This window comes from Dermacentor andersoni, chromosome 3 (assembly GCF_023375885.2).
Source record: "Dermacentor andersoni chromosome 3, qqDerAnde1_hic_scaffold, whole genome shotgun sequence".
Classification (NCBI taxonomy): domain Eukaryota; kingdom Metazoa; phylum Arthropoda; class Arachnida; order Ixodida; family Ixodidae; genus Dermacentor; species Dermacentor andersoni.
In genome coordinates, this window is record NC_092816.1 from 238,003,393 (window position 1) to 238,024,101 (window position 20,709).

The 20,709-nt window shown below is 46.8% G+C and overlaps 1 long non-coding RNA gene across 1 annotated transcript; it reads left to right on the forward strand.

Moving 5' to 3' along the window:
• Positions 1 to 13,568: 13,568 nt before the first annotated feature.
• Positions 13,569 to 20,690, forward strand: LOC129385668 (uncharacterized). The gene is made up of 3 exons (XR_008613154.2): positions 13,569 to 15,081; positions 16,136 to 16,216; positions 18,536 to 20,690. It is a non-coding gene; the product is annotated as an uncharacterized lncRNA (long non-coding RNA).
• The last annotated feature ends 19 nt before the right edge of the window (positions 20,691 to 20,709 follow it).

Consider the following 20,709-nt stretch of genomic DNA (forward strand, 5'->3'; position numbering starts at 1 on the left):
GAGGGCTTGGCCTTGTACGCTCTGGAGTTTGCGAATATTCGTAGTACAAGTATTTCCTATTACAGGTAAGCTGTACCGCAGGAAGCCCAAAAGCAGTGCTTGATATAGTTGCAACATTGACGGTACTGTTGCACCCCAGGACTTCCCGCCGAGAAACGCAAGAAGGTCCACAATGGTGGCCAAACGCTTAGTCATGTAGGAGATGTGAGGGCTCCAAGACAAGTCTCTATCAATGATGACGCCAAGAAATCGGTGCGTTCGTGTATATCGTATGATTTGGTCATTAATCCGCAAATCATACGGGGCCATCGATTTGCGAGTAAAAGCAACGACTGCGCATTTCTCAGCAGAAAGCTCCAGGCCTTGTCTACTTAGGTATCTTGACACAGCCGTTGAGACTTTCTGAAGTCGCGCCTTGGACTTGTACACGTGTCACGCCTGAAGCCCATATGCAAATGTCGTCTGCATATACGGAGAGATGTACGGTTTGCTGTAAAGAATCAGCGAGACCAACGAGCACCAGGTTGAAAAGGGTAGGGCTGAGTACTCCGCCTTGCGGTACACCACGACTGGTATAGCTAGATGGCGTTGGTCCGTCTTCAGTCAAAATAAAGAAAGATCTTTGGTTGCATATCCAGCGAAAGGTGCGTCCACCAATCCCTACAGCTTCTAAGGCGTCCAGAATTGCATGATGACCTACATTGTCGTACGCACCTTTAGCATCAAGGAATAGGGCCGCAGTGATTCGTTTCAGATGTTTCTGGTGTTGTACGTATGTTACCAGGTCGATAACGCTATCTATTGACGAGCGGCCACGTCGAAAACCAGCCATCACCTCTGGATAGACGTTGTAGAATTCCAAGTACCATTCTAACCGTGTAAGTATCATTCTCTCCATTACCTTGCCGACGCAGCTGGTCAGCGCTATTGGACGGTAAGATGACAATTCCAACGGGGATTTGCCAGCCTTGAGGAGTGGAACAAGCCGACTGGATTACCACGTTTTAGGGACCAACCCGTCTCGCCATGATGCGTTGTATAAGCCAAGAAGGGCATCTCTGGCCTCTTGACCAAGGTTTACAAGCGCAGAGTATGTGATGCCATCGTGTCCTGGTGACGAAGATCGCCTGCACCCAGCAAGTGCGGCCTCCAGTTCTTCGATGGAGAAAGCAGCGTCTATGCGAGAATCTCGGGAGCAAGGGGGCATAATGGGAATAGGTGCGCAAGGTGAATACGTGAGCGCCGGACCCGCGATCCTTGCGCAGTAATCTTCGGCTACCTCGACTTCTCGGCGTCCTTGATGTAGGGCTAGAGACTTAAATGGACGACGCTGTTGAGGAGCTGTTCGCAGTCCACGGATTGTTCTCCAGACAACCGACAGAGGTTTACGTGGGTCGAGAGACTCACAAAACGATTTCCAGCGTTGATTTTGCAGTACAGCAAGGCGACGCTGAATTTTCTTTTGAATGCGTCTGGCCTCTCTAAGGTCGTATAGTGATTTAGTCCGTCTGTACCGTCGCTCCACTCACCGGCGGATTGCACGGAGGCTCTGTAGTTCCGAATCAAAATCTGTGTATTTTTCTAATGGCCGAAATGAGCGCATAGCATCCTGCATAGCCTTGGCGATCTCAATTTCTAGTGTGGACGAAATGCCTTCGTGGCATGCGTCTTCCATAAGGGATTTAAACAGGGGCCAAACTATTGTTTGTTTAAAATTTGATGGAACGGATTTGGTGAGGCCTTTTATCTTCAGGTAGGTAGAAATGTGGTCGCTTCCGTGGGTTTCCATATCTGCGAACCAATGGACGCAGCGAGTGAGGCATCGCGAAACAAATGCTAAGTCTAAACAACTACTGTATGTCCGGCCGCGCAGAAACGTGGGACTGCCATCATTTAGACAACAGAGTTCATGGTCGCAAGCAAAGGACACGAGGTTTCTTCCTTTGGAATTTATCTTGTTGCTTCCCCAAAGTGAATGATGAGCGTTGAAGTCCCCAACAACAATCCATGGACCAGGTGTCGCATCTATAATGTCACTCAGTCTCTGCCTATCGAAACGACTTGATGGAGAAAGGTAAGCGCCCACTAAAGTAAACGCAAGTTTTTGTTTTTTCACGTTCAAACACACATACTGATTAGTGTCATGTGGCCGCACTGGATGAACAACGTAAGTCAGTTCACACCGTATGTAGATGGTCACTTTGCTAACGTCAGTACAAGTCGATGACACATGAGGTTCATAGCCTGAGATCCGGACGGGTTTCTGTAGCTTCGGTTCACAGAGGACAACAATGGGGAATCGATTGGTGAAAACGTAATGGCGAAAATCAACGCGGGATTTCAGGCCAAGGGCATTCCATTGCATAATAGATGCTTCCTTGACTTGTCTGAAGAACGGCTGACGCGGTAGAGCCATTGTGCTTGCTACTCGAGGCTCGCAAGAACCGGATCCAGGCCGTCCAGCACTTGTAGTGCACCTCGAGCAGATGGCGTCTGCATGTCGTTTATCAACACGCGAATGACATTCATTAGAGATCTTATTATGGCGATTACTTGCTTGTCTTGACCTCGCACGTGATCTGTGCCCTCATTGGTTCGTCCGTAGTCCACCGTCGACCTTTGTTGGGCTGGAGGACTTAATGTCGGAAGTGCAGGCCAGTCGTTTGCAGTAGAGGTATTCACTGCGTCATCAGACACCGTGTTGTTAGTGTGGGTGAGCGCCTTGGGAGCACCAGCCTCAGGAAGTATCGCCTGTCTTGCGACAGTATCAGTATTTCTAGTAGACGAGGATCGTCTACGGTGACGGCGGACACTACGCCGTCGTACTTTAGCGGCGGCTGCTCTGTGAGTTGAGTTGTCTCTCACCATTTGTTTGAGGACTTTCCGCTCTGTCTTGTGTCTCGGGCAGTCTTTCGACGATGCTTCATGGGGACCGGAGCAATTGGCACATTTGAAGTGAGTCGCACGGCAAGCATCTGCACTGTGCTGCTCAGAACATCTTGCGCACACGGTCGAATTTTTGCATATGCCGCTGACATGTCCGATCTTCAAACAATTACGACACTGAAGTGGTCTTGGAACGAACGGTCGCACTGGATGACGAAAAAATCCAACTTTCACGTGGCACGGCAAGCTACCTCCCTTGAAAGTTATCCTCACACAGCGTGAATCTCCTAGGCGACGGATTTCAATAATAGGTACATCTGCTGTGGCGGGTTTGACCAAAATAGGCAGATCGTTGTCGTCGATTCACTCATCGACATCATAAATCACACCTGATATAGTATTGCTGTCCTGTGGTATTATGGTGCGAACATTTATCTTGCCCAGCATTTTCACTGTACTCAAGATATCCAATGCTGCTCTGTTCTTGACATCAACCGCGAGAATGTTCGTACGGGTGTTAACTCTCATATCCGTGATTTCATTTGGAAGAACAGCCTCTAGTGTTACAGATACGGCTTGCCTGTTTAGCCGATTCAGGTTGTCGGTCGGCGTCTCGGGTAAGAAGAGGATGGTATGAGCCGTGTCATGGGCCTTTGCTGCCGCCGTCGTCCGTGTTGAAGACGAGGAGGCAGTGACGTATCTCCTCTTTTCTTTTTGCCTCACAACTGTCAAGTAGTCGCCGTCATCCGACAGATCTTCTGAAGCAGAGTAGTACAGCAAGGTGTCCTCGCTGCCTGTGTCGCTCATCAGGTGGTTGCGCTTCATCGGAGCGCTCGACGCTGTGACGTCGGTTTCCTCCGGACGTCTAGCTGATTCCTCTTCCATCGCCGAAGGTCTCGGAAGCGGCGCCTCCCGAAAACACGCAAAAATACTCGCAAAATGAGAACAGTAGAAAACGGTGTTCTACACAATTATAATGACCTTACCAAGGTTCCCGGATCGGTGCAATCCTGTCCACCGCTTGGAGAAAGGGAAGAAGGGGGTGGACCAAACGGGCAAGTTAGGCCGGCGCGCAGAGGAGCGGCGCAGTCTGTTCAGTGAGTTTCTTCAAAGATGTAAATACGTGTATAAGGTTTTCCTTCCGTCCATGAACTTGTCCTGATGACTGCCTCGGCACAACACCAACTCGACATCACAGCGGCCACGAAATCCTAGTCCCAACAGTGTATGGCAGCTCGGTGCGATCATCCAACGTCAGTTACCCGAGTGTGGTTAGTGCCTGAATTTTACCTCTCGTATTGGCAGACATAACTAGTGGACTGCGTTATTAGTAGGTTTCGACGTTTGGTCGTAGATTTGTAACTTTGTTCGGTCAGCCAAGAATCGGATGGTTTTGCTGCTTAGTTATTAGTAGAGGTTAAACGAGGTGGACTGCAGTGTAAGTATACGGACAAGTTCAAAGTGCAGAACCTCTTTGAAATTTGCAAGGATATGGGCGTTGTGGTTGGTCCCACAAAGCGGAAACAACGTATCCTGGTGCTTATCGATGCGGAGTAAGTGACAATCGAGGATGCCCAGAGAGAGCGATAGAGAAATAGAAGAGATGAAAGGCAGGGAGGTTAACCAGACTCACGTTCGGTTTGGTACCCTACCCTGGGGGAAGGGGTATTGAGACGAAGGAGGCCCAGGAAGCTCATGAGGCCATCCAGGATGGAAAAACTGCTGCTCAAGAGCTCGAAAAGAAGGCCAAACGTGAGACAACATGAACGTGAGACAACGCGAGAGTGGGTAAACAGAAATATGTGAGAAAAGGTTCATTAGCGGCTCCTTATGCAAAGAGCACAGTGACCGGGAACGGCGAGGCAGCCCGAAGCACCATCCGAAAAGACGCCATCAACCAGCAGCGCGAAAAGAACCGAGCCGCGCGTTGGCGGTGCGGCTGTACACCGAGACGCGTCTCCTTCTTCAATCCCCCCAGGAGAAAATGGCCATCCTGACGATTTGAGAATCGGGAGACAGAGGGTCGTGGTAGGGATCGAGACGCGAGGCGTGGACAATGTCACGTCCACGCCGGCGCAAGTAGTCAGGTGGTTACAGTGGCTCAATTAGAAAATTCACCGGGGATGTTCGCTCCAAGACTCGGTATGGCCCTTCGAATTTTGGGACGAGTTTCGAGGAAAGTCCTTCCGTTTGAAAAGGGACAGATGGCCACACAACAGCGCCTGGAGCGTAGGTGGTGTTTGGAAGCGAGTCAGTGCAATTTTTTTTTGCGCTGCTGTTGCTGTATCCTAAAGGTGCGCGCGAGCTGGCGGCATTCTTCGGCTTGTCGGGCGATGTCGCACACAGGTAGACACTCAGAGACGTCAGGACGGCATTGAAAGAGCGTGTCGATGGTATGCGTAGGCTCTCGACCATACAGGAGGAAGAAAGGTGAAAATCCTGTGTAGTGGCCTGGATCGCGGTGTTGTACGGAACGTGACGAATGAAAGGATGTGGTCCCAGTTACTATGATCAGATGCCACGCAGATCGAGAACAGCACCAAGTGTGCGGTTAAACCGCTTTGTGAGGCCGTTAATCTGGGAATGGTATGCCGTGCTTGTCCGATTAATAATATGGCATTCAGAAAGCAAACCTTCGACTACTTCGGAGAGCAACGCGCGACCTCTATCGCCGAGGAGTTGACGAGGTGCGCCGTGTCGAAGGACGAAGCGATGCAGGACGAGAGAGGCTACATCCCACGCTGTAGTACTTGGTAAGGTAGCAGTTTCGGCGTAGAGTGTCATACTGGCACCTGGACATGTTTATCGTTTTCGGGTGAGCGCTTTTCGCCGTCTAACAAACGTTATCGCTAAGCGCGGGAGGCGCCTGCATGTACCGGAAGTTTCTGGAATGTTATCGATGGTTCGATCCGTTGTGTGTTGTCACCAAACATTGTATACACTGATGGCATATATGCACGACGCGAATGGTGTATAACTTTCTGGAAGACACGCGGGCACCAGTGACTTCTCTGGAAGGCTCGATGGCTCGTTGAGAAAAGCCGACGCGCTTGACCGCCAAATCAAATTTTCGGCGATCGACGATTGTGTTTGCCGCTGTCGTCGTTTTTTGAGTGTACCCGGTTTTTGAGGGCACAAGTTCGCCCAAGAAAACGCTAGTTCCGTCATTCCCAGTTTTGCTGCTTTCTTCACCGTCGCTATTACGTGACATCAGGGGGAGGTGCTAGTGCGTTCATGTACCGAACGTCCCCGCTATGCCGCGATCCAAGCCCGAAGTTCGAGGACAACACGAACGTCGCGGAAGACCAGCGAGCTAGCCGACGACAGCGAGGACTGCCCCCGCAGCACGGACTTCTGCCTGATACGACCAGGAAGACCGTAGCCAGCTCAACAACCACAACGGTAGCCGCAGCGTCACTCATCGTGCTTCAACAACCGAGAGAGACCCTTACCTTCCGTGGAGCTACGTTGGAGGATCCGGAAACCTGGCTCGAAACATTCGAAAAGATCTCGACCTTCAACAACTGGACCTCTGAGGATAACCTGCGCCATGTATACTTCTCCTTGGAAGATGCCGCGAGGACTTCGTTCGAGAACCGGGAGTCCACCCTGGCAACGTGGGAGCTGTTCTGCAGTAACTTCCTGAGGACCTTCACGAGCGTTGTTCGAAACAAAAGGGCCGAAGCTCTGCTGGAAACCCGAGGGCAACTACCGAATGAGACCAGCGCCATCTTCACGGAAGAGATGACCCATCTTTTCCGGCACGCCAACCCGGAAATATCCAAAAAGAAAAAAAAAAGTCCGCTTCTTGATGCGAGGCGTAAAGCAGGAACTTTTCGCCGGACTAATCTGCAACCCACTGAAGACCGTAGCTGAGTTCTTGACAGAGGCAACGACGATTGATGAAACTCTGGAAACGCGCACTAGGCAATACAACCGCTATGTGCTCGCGCCCCAGTGCGCAATTCAAGTACTGGGCTCCAGTAACCTCCAAGAGACCATCGGGGCCATTGTCCGCGAAGAGCGGCGCAAAATGTTACTTTCGTCGCTAACTCAGATGTTCTCGGTCACCGACATGGTCATGGACGAACTTCGACGGCCTCTGGGCGTTTCCAAATTGCAGCCCCAATCGCCGCCTCCCGTGTCGGAAGCGATGACCTAAGCCGCCGTAGCCGACCGTCAAGGTACCTCTCTGCGCCCGCCCCAGAACCCTGCAATACCGCAATTTCGTCGTCCACCGCCACTGCCGCCAGCACGCTCACCCGTAGCCCAGCGCAGCTACGCGAGGAACATGGACATTTGGTGAACCCCCCACCACCGTCCTCGCTGCTATCACTGCGGAGAAGCCGGCCATGTGTACCGCCGATGCCCATACCACGACTTGGGACTGAGAGGGTTCGCCGTAAACGCGCCGCGTCCACAGCTTGGGGAGCACCCACGTGACATCGCCGACTACCTCGCCTGTTCAGTACCTGCCCGGTGACAGTGTTTGGGTTGGGACCCAAATACGCCCGCCGGGAAGACAGCGAGAAGCTCTTACGTCGCTATTTCGGACCCTACAAGATCATCCGACGCATTGGCGCACTCGACTATGAGGTCGTACCAGACGGCATCTCGCTATAACAGCGGCGCCACTCTCGACCTGAAATAGTCCACGATGTGCAACTCAAGCCGTTCTATCAGCGCTAATGTACTTTGGGACTTTGGGGAGCTGGCCTTCGGACTTTCTTTTTTGGGACTGTGTTACTTTGGACTTTGTTTCTTTGATGAGTGTTATTTTGTTTCTCGCTCTCCTGTTATGCTTGTGGCATCGGCTTTCTTTTAGAGGGGGGCATAGACACGTGGACTTGTTTATCTTTTTAGGGCGAGCGCTTTTCACCGTCTACCAAATGATATCGCTCAGCGTGGGATGCGCCCGCATGTATCGGAAGTTTCTGGAATGTTATCAATGGTTCTATTCGCGGTCTATTGTCACCGAACCTTGTGTAAGCTGATGGCACGTATGCGCAACGCGAATGATATAGAACTTTCTGGACGACACGCGGGAACAAGCGATTTCTCTGTAATGTTCGATGGCTCTTGTATAAAAGCCGACGCGCTTGACCGGCAGATCAGATTTTCGACGATCGCGGTATTCACCACTGTCGCCGTTCTTTGAGTGAAGCCTCTTTTTTAGGGCTCAAGTTCGCACAATAAAAGGCTAGTTTCGTCATTCTCAGTTTTGCTACTTTCTTCACAGTCACTACTACGTGACAATATGATCAACTGCAACTACGATCCACCGACTGCCCTCTGGTGTCATAGGAAGCGAGGTTTGGCAGGGCACGGGAGTGGCTGGAAGGCACCAGACAGGCGTAAAGGCTGCGATTTGCGGCGTTGACAGTAAAGACAGCACCGAACAAACTTTTGTACAAAATTGTACATGCCGCGCCAGTAGTAGCGGTGGTGAATTCGTTCGTACGTCTTGCAAACTCCGGCGCGGCCGCACTGCAGATCATAATGGAAAGAGGCACATATTTGTGATCTTAAGCTGCTGGGAATCAGCAGAAGCCACCTACGGCCTTTAGGAGCGTAATCACGTTGGTGGAGCAGCTGGTCACGAAAGGCGAAATGAACGGCTTGGCGTCGGAGGGTTCTGGATACAGGGGTGGTCGATAATCCAGATAGATAGTCGAAAAGAGAAGCAATCCACAGATAACGATATTGTGAAGTGCCAAAGGAGTTCATGTCGAGAAATGACACGGAGTGTGCGGAAGTTGTTCCGCATACCGAATCTGGAGGTAAAGGCGAACGAACCATTTGGCCTATTTGAATTTGATCGTATGCCTTACAGTTTAAAGAATGCGGCGCAATCTTTTCAAAAGGTTCATGGACGAAGTTACACACAGACGCCCGTTTATTTTCGTCTACCTTGATGACATTCTCGTAGAAAGTTGCACGCACGAAGAGATCACAAAGAGCCCCTTCGACTTCTATTTGAGCGACTGGATGAATGCCCCAGAAATGTATTTTGGAGTTGAAGCCCTGGATTTTCTCGGCGGTCGCATTTCACCCCAAGGCATTAAGGCACTGGAATCACGGGTGCGGGCAATCGAGGACTTCCCCTCTCCAACCTACTTCTGAAAGTTGCGCGAGTTTCTGGGGTTCATAAACGTGCGCAGGCACTTCATACGATCCTGTGTGCAAGTTCTTCAGCAACTTACCGACTTGCTGCGTCACGACTCAAAAAAAGAAACCCGCTTACCTTCAACTGGTCTTCAGAACACAAACACTCCTTCCAGGAAGCCAAAACGTGGTTGGCGATGGCAGTGTTGCTAATTCATCCGTTGTGCGACGCGCCAACTCGCCCTATGGTAGACGCGTCGACCACGGCAGTGAGTGCAGTACTGCAGCAGCACAGTGGTACAGACTGGAGGCTGCTAGGCATTTTCTGAAATCGCATGAAATCTACAGAAGCTCACTGCAGCACCTTCGGGAGGGAGATGTTGGCCATCTCATATCCAGGTTTAGTGGACACTTACCAACTAGCGCCCCAAGCGGCCCTGGCACGAAGCTAGCGCGTTTTCAATGGAACGAGCGGGTTTTTCGTCAATAACAAAAGCTGCATGTCGATTATCGAAAAAGACAGGTGACAGACGTGCTCTGGAAGACAATCCACACGAGCCAAATGCAGTGATCACTCTATGGCACGTAAGAATTTTGTTCCCACAGCGGTTAAAGATTTAGCAATTGAAGCCTATGGAAACGACGAAAATTTGTACTCGATTTTCGAGGCAAGAACCGTGCCTGTCATTAAACTACGGCGTCTATCGTAATACCCAGTGCAGCGTATGTAGTCCGGAAACTCAGCTTTCGATTGATGCCTATCTCGACTCTCCACACATGGCGTAACACTGTTCCCAAAAGCGTTTCTTGTAACACTGTCGTCAAAATTCACGTGGTATCTATAAAATAATGAGCCTACCACCAGGCGAAGCCTTGGAAGTGATTGTAAACGGGGACTTGGCAGACAGCGTGCAAGTGCTGTCTTCTGTCAGGCAGGGATGTCCGCTGTCGCCCCTGCTATTCGCGGCTTACCTTGAGCCTTTGTGCAAGGCCATTTTAAACAATGAACGGATAACTAGCTTCAGGTTACAGTCAACACAGGTGAAAATATTGGCGTATGCCGATGACATCGCCATATTCTGTTCAAATCGAAATAGTATTTGGGAGGCCGTGGCGGTAGTTGAATCCTTCTGCAAGTGCACCGGGGCGCAAATAAACTAGGAGAAGAGTTATGGGTTTTGGCATGGTGAATGGGAAGAAACGCCAGACTACTTCGCTCGACTTCGGTGGTCAACCACTACAACAACCTACCTAGGCGTGCCTCTCGACTCTTCTCGCGACCCTGAGCCGTACTGGAATGAACAAGTGGCGAGAACAAAGTAAAAGTCTAACGCATGGCAGGGGCGACAGCTGTCAATGTTCTCGCGCGCCACAGTCTGTAACCTATTTCTTACGTCCAAGATGTGGTATGTCCTGAATGTGCTGTGTGCTTCGCGGATCAACATCCAAAAAATCCACCGTATCTTCGCCGTTTTTATATAGGCATCGACTTCGGAAAGGACCAGCCGCACAAACTTTTTCTTGCCAGTAAAGAAAAAGGGCCTTGGGTTGGCACATTTATTTGTGCGACAAGTTGTGTTGCGCTTTATGTACCTTCGCGATCAGAATCATGTGTTCCTTCGCACAGTCATGCAAGTGCTTTTATGTTGTCACCTTCCAGGGTTTGTTGTATGCTCGTGTGAAGCAATGCATGGTGCCGTTAAAGGTTAGCTGCGAGAAGTCGTGCTTGCGTACAGAATGTTGCATGTGCGGTTTACTGTGCAGTATCTCGCCAATATTACTAGGAATAAACTGTATAAGGACCTTATTGACACTGTGCTCCCTGTACCGATTTACCGTATGTCAAACCGTGGAGGCCCAGCAGATGTCCTCAAAAGGGTTAAAAGAATGCCAGTACACTCTTCGGTAAAAACATTTTTCTTTGAACTACACACTAACACATTATCAGTTAAAACATGGATGTATAACAGGGGTATTTTTGTCCCGAGGTCCATTAACTGCTTCTTGTGCAAGAAACCTGAAACAATAGAGCATGCGTTTCTAGATTGCTGGGACGCCATATTTTTCTGGGATGTGCTACACTCTAAAAACTAGGAAGGGTATCGCAGGAGTGAAGCTGCCGGTTCACTCTTCAAAGCGTCGTTTTACTCTCGCAAAATGTCGAGGAGAGTGAAATGCATTGTTCACTGTGTCACCTAGGAGAGAGTGAAATGTGCTTTTCACTCTCCCTTTCAGAGAGAGAGAGTGAAAAGACTCTTGCGACAATAGAAAAGAGAGACTCTTGCGGCAATAGAAAACAAAACGTAGCGTAATCGTCTGCTTCAACTGTAGGTGGCTGGCCCCGAACATGGCAATGTATCATTCATGCACGCTGAGCAAAGAACACACCGTTTTGCTTCTAAGAGAACAGGCCGCCGCAGTTCAAAGGAACGCGAAGCGAACGCTCTACTTTTTCACTCGGAGTTGCTCCACCGCGCGCGCGCGCGCTCAAGATCGCGGAACAACACAGCACCGGAGAAAGGTGATCCCTCCGCCGAGCAGCACAGCAGCAGCAAAGGCCAGCCAAGGGAGGTCGTATGTCAGCCATCTCGCGTCGCCACGAAAACACGACAGTCGCTCGTCATGGCTTGGATATAACAGCAAATCCTCCACGGTAAGTGAATTCTAACTTAGGTGCACATTGTCCGTATATGTCATGCTATCGCCAGGAAGTCGTCGCTGCGCTTAGCCGACGCGATTGACAAAGGACTAGGCATACGCGCTGTGTCTCTCGATGTCAATCGAAAAAGCCAGTCGTCGCGATAACTGCATGTGATTTTATCACTTTGCCGTTGTCCGTAAGAGCTTTAAAAATCGCAAACGCTGCCAGAACTATGGTATGTTCAATAAGACGCCAGGCGAGAGGACGCTTAAAATGGTTAGTTCACCAGCCCGTGATTCCGAGCCTATGCGGAGCGTGATTAGCGTGCGTTTTGTGTGTTTGAATTTATTCAGTTTGGCAGTCTACTGTGTACGGAACGCTGTTGAACTAAGGAATCACATAATAGAAAGCGTCATTTTGCTGGCAGCATGCTTTTTTTTTATAAATAAACCGCGCGCTTGACGGTGTCTCGCGCAGGGCGAATCTGCGACCACTGAAGTTACGTGCAGCACCAGTGCTAGTTAGAAACTTTGCCGCAGGCATTCAGCTGCATGCTGCAAGAGGTCAGTTGGGCGCGTTATCTTGAAGTTACTGAAAACGCATGAGGAATCCATGTTTTATGCTGAAAAAAAGTATAAACCCCATATAAGCGATCTTGCACGCGGCAGCTACAAGCGACGCGACGGAGATGGCTGTCGCGTTCGCTCGTCGCCTACAAGTCGTACTCCGTGCGAGCGACGATTTTGACCGACGCCTCCCCGGTGTTGCCGGCATGAGGGCTGCAGTCACGCGTGACGCGTGCTTTAGTAATTTACGTTGATGTGTTTTACTATAAAAAGCAGCATAAAATATTTCCGGAGGTCTTGCAGTACGTTCTTATCCTTGCACGTATAAAAATTGAATCATTTGCTCGTTCCGCGCGACAATCGGTAGTATTTGAGCGATGTATGTACATCCAGTTCCGGCTTCGCGCTATTGGCTAGTCGCTCATAGCACTTCTGGGCGACGAGCGACGATTTCTAGATTTCCAGAACCGAGCCATCTGTTCAAGCGACGGCCCGTTTTGTCGCTCGAAGCCGTCGCGCACTAAATCGCTCTCACAGTGTTTATCCCTAAGACTGAACTGTTTTTGCTCATGTTGAAATGGTGTGATTATAGGTCTGGTTTTGTCTCCTGTTGCGGTTTTCGTGCACGGTGCGAAACTGAAAGGATGCTTATGTCTACGAACTCGGTGAATTGTCGAGCAGCTAGTTACGCATCGGCATCGAATATAACGGCTGCTGTGTGGAATTACAATTGCAGGGGCGCTTTGCATACGCTTATTGTTTTGGACATGCCTGTGCATTTGCTAATATGAGTTGGCATGTCAGAGTTATGTCATATGAACAGCTAAATTAGCCTTCCTCTGGGGGTTACAAGCGTAATGTGTGCATTTTGCTATAGCATGGCAGATCAAGATGTGTTTATCGCTTGAATATTTTTAGTAGAGAAAAAATATCAAAATAAAATGTTGCTTTAATTCCGTGTTACCAGTCTGTCGTACACAGAACAATAGGTTGGTGTAATAAACTAATAACTGCGGTTTAACTGAAACTTTTACATGCCTACAAGAATTTAAAATGCTAGATTTCAAACTGCAGCAGTAGTCGGGTCTGTCAAAAATGAACTCCACTGTGCACCTCATGCATGAAAATAAGTTCATGCCTTTTAGTAAGCTTAGATGCAGGCCGCAGTGAACTTGTTAGTATTGAAATGTGGGTAAGCTTGCCATAACAAGCCTTGTTGCCCTTTTTTATAGGCACATCCATATATCCATTGAGCTGAAGGACAATATTTTCATCCCTACTGAGCATCATGTTTGCAGCTATAATCCTCAAATTATGGCTTCAGCAGTGGCACAACCAGGGATGGTGCGGGGGGGGGGGGGGGGGCACACTGGGCACGTGCTTAGGATGTGTCACAAGTGGTGTTTGCGATTCACCAGACTCATGACAGACCTATGACGTCTGAAAATGACCAATATTCTATTCATTAGCAGGAGTATTCTAACATTCATGAAAAACAAGGATGAACTGTGGTTTATTTGTTTTTTTGCTTAAATCTAAAAATTTAAGTTAGTTTAGCAGTTGACTGTTGCAGTCATTTGGATGTTTTGCATGCATTTCACTAGGAAGACTAAGAGCTAAGACTTTTTTATTGCCGCCATGGCCTTGACTGTCTTGATGTTGTTTTGCACCATGCCCTTGTGTTGACTTTTGCATACAATATTTTTCAGGCACCCGCTTTATATAACGCAAGGCAGCTGCAAGGACACGAAGATGTGAAAGAGCCAGTGCAGCGCGACTTCACGTAGTGCAGAGGAGCCAATGCCAAAAAATCAAAATACATTGGCATGTTATTTGGACAAGAAAACTAGTATGTGGGTATATTGGGTGTACCATTTGACCAAATGTCAACAAAATCAAGATACAGTATGTTACACAAAGATGAAAATTCTCACGTGCTCCAGGCAGTCATCTTAACATGGTATATTTATGTAATGTCTCTGATTGGAAAGTCAAATCAAGTATGCTCTCTGGAGACAAACACATTGCAGCAAGTGTCATTGAAAAGTTAAAAATGTGTTTTAAGAAAGCTGATTAGTTCTGAGAAGTGACTGCTTTTTGTCTTGCCTCTCAACAGATATATCCATGTGATAAAAAAATAGTGGTACAATGAAATTGCATATTTGCTTAGCGACATGATACATACTTGCAATGAGCACGGTGCCTGTGTTTACTATAAAAAGCAACAGCCCATGCTTGGTTAGGTTAGGCCCACTACAACATGCAGGCATGGGTGATTGGCGCTTTTTTTATTTCTGTGTCGTGAGGTTTATTGACGTGCGTATAGGTGCAGTGGCACGCAGTATGGCTAGTACAAAAAAAGGGGGGGGGGGGGCAGATATATGTAGCTCACTGTACACGACACAGGGCAAAGGAAATCCGTGTTCAGCAACTATGTTAAATGCCATGTACGTAAATTTTACAACGCTACTCGTTCGAAGCGCGCACAGGTGCATATTGAAGAAAAGTTTCCAGGGTAGATAATTTAGTTCGTAATTTACACTAATTTTGCTCTAACCACGAGACATAATTTGATTATACTGCATGGAAAAACCTAGAGCGAATTAAATTGTGTGTCAGCTTCGTGTGTATACATATAGTCTTTCCTATGCATTAGGTTTTTTGCGTAATTCATTAACAGTTGACAGCCTATCTTATGATGTGTACTCTGTTTACATTACAGTTGTTTATTAGTTTACTCGTTTGTTTTGCGACTGATGAAATGCCGGCATATATATATTTTCAACATTTGACATAACCCTGTATGTTTTGCAGGGACAACCCAGGACGTGCATTTCTCAGCACCCAGTCAACTGCCAAAAGTGACTCAAACACAGGCCACCAGTAAGTGGACATCAGTTGCAATTTCACATTATGCAGTTGGCGGCTGCCTTGTACGGAGGCTTTTTTTTTTAATGAGATGGTGATGTCGTTCTAATGTACATTTTGACCACAAAGGGGCGATCATGTCTCACAGAGGCATATATGGTTGCTATTCTCTGCGAGGGACGTGTTCTCGTGTTCGTGAAGCATTTGTGTTTGGCAGTATTGTCGCCCAATGAGTCGGATATAAACACTAACTCGCCACTGCCGGCAAGTAGTTGCGAGAAACGCATTATGATGCTGTAAAGTTACTTCATTAATTCGAAGAAAGTTTTGCAGCAGGAAAAAAGGTTGCTATTCCAGGTAAACATTTCTTTTTCTCACAGGTTATTTAGCCAAACTGTGGATGCATGAAATTCGTGACTTATGAATAGATTTTAATTTATTCTTTAGTAATGCTTCTAAAAGAGACTAGAAATAGCATGTGACTACCTCTGCAATCAGCAGACCATACATTTACAGTCATAAGTGGCAGTTCCATGCAGTCTCGCACTTTATATAACCTTTCCTTTCAGCAACATTGGAACTGGTGGCTGCGTTTTCAGAAGGAGAAGTGCACTTGACACTGTATATGTATGTGTGAATTCGGTTTTCTTTGTATGTGTCGGCTCACTGACAAACAGTGCAAAAATCTGTTGTACCATGAGCCTGACGACGCCTTCTGCTGCTAGAAATGCGGCACTTCGTATTTTATAGTACTGCATGACATTTAAATCAAAGCTACCACATAAAATTATCAAGAAAAGTAACCGTTGTTATAGCTGTTTTCCTCAAAGAACGCTTGTCCTTTATAGGCTGTGTTAATCTGAGCTCTCCACCGATGTTTCAGTAGTATTATCCCTTAGTGAGTGACAGATTGGGGGCAATTAATCGTGTTAGTGTTTAAGTGGTGTCCTAATTATGTGCATTTGTTCCAACAAAGTTGTCTAGATTGCTTTATTGTGTAGTGTAAAGCTTATGAAACCATCAGCAACTACTGAGTTGCTAACACACATATGGATTTGTCACTATACAGGTGGAACTCGGCTGTACCACTGCAGTGCTGCGGAAATTGCCTTCACCAGCGGCTTTGCAACAGCTGTTTCGCAGCATGTCGGTATGTGTTAATTTATAATTATGTTGGGATGGGCTAGTATTATGGACCACTGCTACTCTGTATTGTGACAGATCCATATGATAAGGGATGTAATGGGCACAGCGAAAACCTTTGAATTTTTTACTATGGTACATAAACAGGCTCTCCTTTTTGTCACTGGAGCAGGAGAGAAGGGCATGCAGGCACTCCTGAATGTACATATATTTCAAAACATGAGAGAGACATATACACACACACACACACACACACACAATTAAACTAAAGGCAGGGACGTTCCATCTTTCATCTTGAATTGAATTGTGCAGCGCAAAAATACAACACAGACCACAGAGAAGCACACATGTTGACAGGTTTGATACACACGTTAGTTCAACAGATTTGATACTTCAAGTGTGCTATTTTACACAAGGGGGAAGGGAAAGGGGAGAAAATCTGAAAAAAAAGTGGAGTGGAAAAAAAGGAATCGTGCCAAAAAGCATGAGAAGCATCACGCAGCCAGGATCACCAGCAGGACATCTAAAAAGCACTCTGATAAAATTACATACAGGAGAACCTTACGTATAGTTTGTTTCAATCAACTCAGATCACATGCAGCCATTACTGCAATCAAGTTGTTTCCTTATGTAATATGAGGGAACGATGTGGGCCCAAAAAACTGTTTAGAGCTGAAGGATTATGTTCCATTCTAGCCTCATTTCCTGCTTTTTTATCATATTGTTATCAGCTTCTTATGTTAGGGACAAAAAGTAAGAGTACGAACTGTTTCCCGATTCGCCATTCCACACAACATGTCTTTGTGACTATATGTACATGCAGATGACCCATAGTTGAAAAATATTCAGTACAGTAGAATCTCATTACAAGATGCACTTGGTTGTAAGAGACATCTGAAAATGGTTTGGTTGGTTTTCCGATATTTGCCACGTTAACAATACTGTATACAAGAGACACCTTTGTTACTAATGATGACTTTTTAAGTATTCACTACTTCGAAGGGACACAACCCAGACACATTCACTTTGTGCACCTTGTGTGCTCCGAAGGGCGTAAAGATCACGCAATCCTTACACAAGTCAATCGCGCATGTCTCTTTTAGCATGAACCAGCAAAGGAGGGCAACGAGGACAGTGCAGGGCAGAAAGTGTCGGCAGTTGAAGCTGACGAGCGTCTAAGAGCACCTCAAAGGTACTGCGAGCAACAAGGCTTGCAAAGTGAAGTGTTTAAATTCCAGAAGTTGGGAAGGAAGCTAACACAATCTACAGTCACTAAAAAGCTGTGAATGTCTTCTTTAAAGGGCCCCTAAACCACCGAGGTTGAAATTTAGTTGCGGTGTGGCAGTTCTACACAATAAGGCAATGAACAGGTAGCCACGAGAATTTTTCGAAACGGTGCAGTAATAGTGGAGCTACGTGTGTTTGATTATCGAAAAGTAGTCCCCACTCATTTTACTCTTTCATCTGGTACGCGCCATATGGACAGTATCGTCTTTTCCTTGCCTAGTACACCTCCAAATGTTACGGGACAGGCCAACACCAACGAGCTCTGTTGCTGCCGCTCTGGCCCGTCGTCCTGCGAGGGGTGGCGCTAATACAACGGAACTGTATGGTGACTCGTGTTGAAGAGCCTCATAGGGAGACCCTTCTGTTGGCGTTTCTGTTCTTTGCCCCCATAGGCTGCCCACAATGGCATCGTGCGCAACGCGACGAGGAAGGAGTGTGTGTATTTGCTTGCAGGCCTTGCCGGCAGTCGTACACTTTCGTTCGACCAATCGACAGCACCGGAAACTGGTGACATCATCAGAGACAGCCTGGTGACGTCAGGACAAACTGGGGGGTGCAGGATAGGTCCAGAGAGGCGCATGGGGTCATTTTCTTCATATTGTGGTGCTCCGGCAGTGCTACGCACTCTGGCATTTGGCTTCGTCGATCGTGACGGCATTCTGATTTCGATACGCGTGTTTGCTTGAAATGTTCAAAGAATGTCGAGAAGTGGTTTAGGGGCCTTTTAAGCCACCCTGAGCATTTATTCCTTCAGATATATCAAAACATACTTTAGTGATGATGCATAATGAAGTGATCTAGTCTGGCTCCTCAGTGTCTCAAAATTTTTGGTTTCGAGAGACATGTTTCCCGTGCCTCTTGAATATCTTCTGATGAGGCTTTACTGTAATATACACAAACAATAGTGTAACTCCTCCTGCAAGTATTATTCATTAAGCCCGGTCACTTATGTGCAAAGCTTGTGGTTAAGTCTTGATGTCCGTACTTTTTAGAGCTATGTTTATTAATTCATGCTGTTCTTATGGGTTCTTTGATGCAGGAGACAATGCCTACGAAATTATTGGCCCTGATCATGAGCGCCCTCAAGGGGCAAACAACATCTCTGTTGCAGAAGTGAGCCTGATACCACTTGGAAGTTACCATGACAGATGACACGGCAGCAATAGATACAGAGACTGCCATGTCTACTGCAGCTGCAACAGTGTACGAGGCAAGCAGCAGCGCGTCAGCATCAGCAGCAGTGTCAGAAGGAACCACACCAGGCCTGGTAGAGCAACATGTGTGCTAACACTGACTTTTTTTGTAGTGGATACAACTCATTTGCTCAACATACAAAAGCTTTTCACCACGACTGTGAGCCAGTGTTATTGTGCAGCAAGTGCAAGACTAAGTTAGGTGTTATAACACAGTACAAGCATCACTTTAATATATGCAAATGCAAACATACTACAGTTGTTGCCTCCCCAGCCAGCCCACATAGTGACAACAATGTGGAACACATGGTGGGACACACCTCTCCCCCATTACAAGATAGTAGAGACTGTCAGTGTTGTTGCTAGATTGACTGGTCTTTGTAGGCAACTAGAAGGACAACACAGGTGTCATAAGATTGTTGTTGATGTTGTTGTTGAAGAGGTAAAAAAGAAGTTTGATGCAGCTGAAGTGCCAACTGATATTGAGCAAATCAAAAGCAACCACCTGAGAAAGCAACACTATCGAAATTTGGGTATCTATGTGCTGCCAACTCTGGTAAGAATGGCATAGGACAGAAGTGTGATGAAAATCACACAGACACTGCTGTTGAATCACTGGCCACAGTGAGCAGCGACTTGTAGGGCAAGAGAGTCAACTGAAACTAACATTATGATATAGTGTCATGCTCCCATGTGACCACTTTTCAAGTTATTTTGCAAGATACAGCTCAACCTCCAGAAACGAGACTGCAACTTGTCTGTAAAAAAGCTTTCACAAAAAATTATTCATAACACTATTAACATAGCAGTATCTTTTTTTTTGTGTCGGTTCGAGGTTCTCGGCTGTCCATTAATGCAAAAATTGAGGAAAAAAAGAACATGTGTCGTACTTACACCTTTTTAACAAGTACGAGGGGGACAGAACTTTTCTAGTCATGCATCTTCATCATACTATCAAGTTTTTAAATGCTTTTTATAATTATTATCACCAGTTATATCTGAGTGCATTGTATGCATGTAGCAGGTGTAAAATCAGGTCAGTTGGATCAGATGCCTTATCTGCAAGCGAGCCCTATATTCAAGAAATTTGAATTAAGATAGTTACGTTAGAGACGCAGTCTTTCAGCACTTTATTGCCTGTGGTTTAAGCATTGCTCAATACTTTTGTGGGTGGCAATTTCAACCGGCACAGCACTGCGCTTTGCCACAGTCACATTTGTCTTCAAAGCGGTGTTTACCATTTGTGTTGGTCTGTTTGTGTATGCATAGAGCAAGTTTTTAATTTATATTTTTCTGCATTCTTGTGCTTGCACTAAGCTTGTATAAGGCAGTTACAAAATGTGCGTCACTATAACGAACTGTTCTGTTGAGCTTACACTTGCAAATAATCGTGTTCAGATGGCCGCACTTCTATGCGGGTGCACTGCTAGCTTTGTATATGTTCTCATGTTTGTATAAAGCTTACATAAGCTAGTTAGAAAATGTATGTCACTAAGCATTGTGATATTCTTTAAAGAACTGCTTGGTTGGTTTTACACTTGTGAATTAGTATTGAGGCAGTGGTATTCCCATGTATGCCCACTGCTAGCTTTCTGTGTCCTCACGTGTTTGTATTAAGTTTCTACAAGGGAGTTACAGCATGTACGTCACTAAGCACTGTGATATTTTTTAAAGAACTGCTTTGTTGGTTTTACACCTGTGAGTAATAGTACTCGGGTGGCACTAGTCATGTGTAGGTACACAGGGACCATTTGTATACATTGCTCATGTAAAGCAGTTACAAAGTGTATGTCACTAATTACTGTGATATTTGTTGAATTGCTGTGATGGTTTTACACGTGTGAATAATAGTGGTCAGGACACAGCACTTGCGGTGTATAGTTGAATTTATACACTGCCAAGACATGGGCTGTATACGTACCAAAAGAAATGTATGTCATTATATTGTTGTGATTATTACTGTTTGGATTTTATTAAACTGTAATAAAATTGTTTCTTGTATCTATTGAGGTATGGCAAT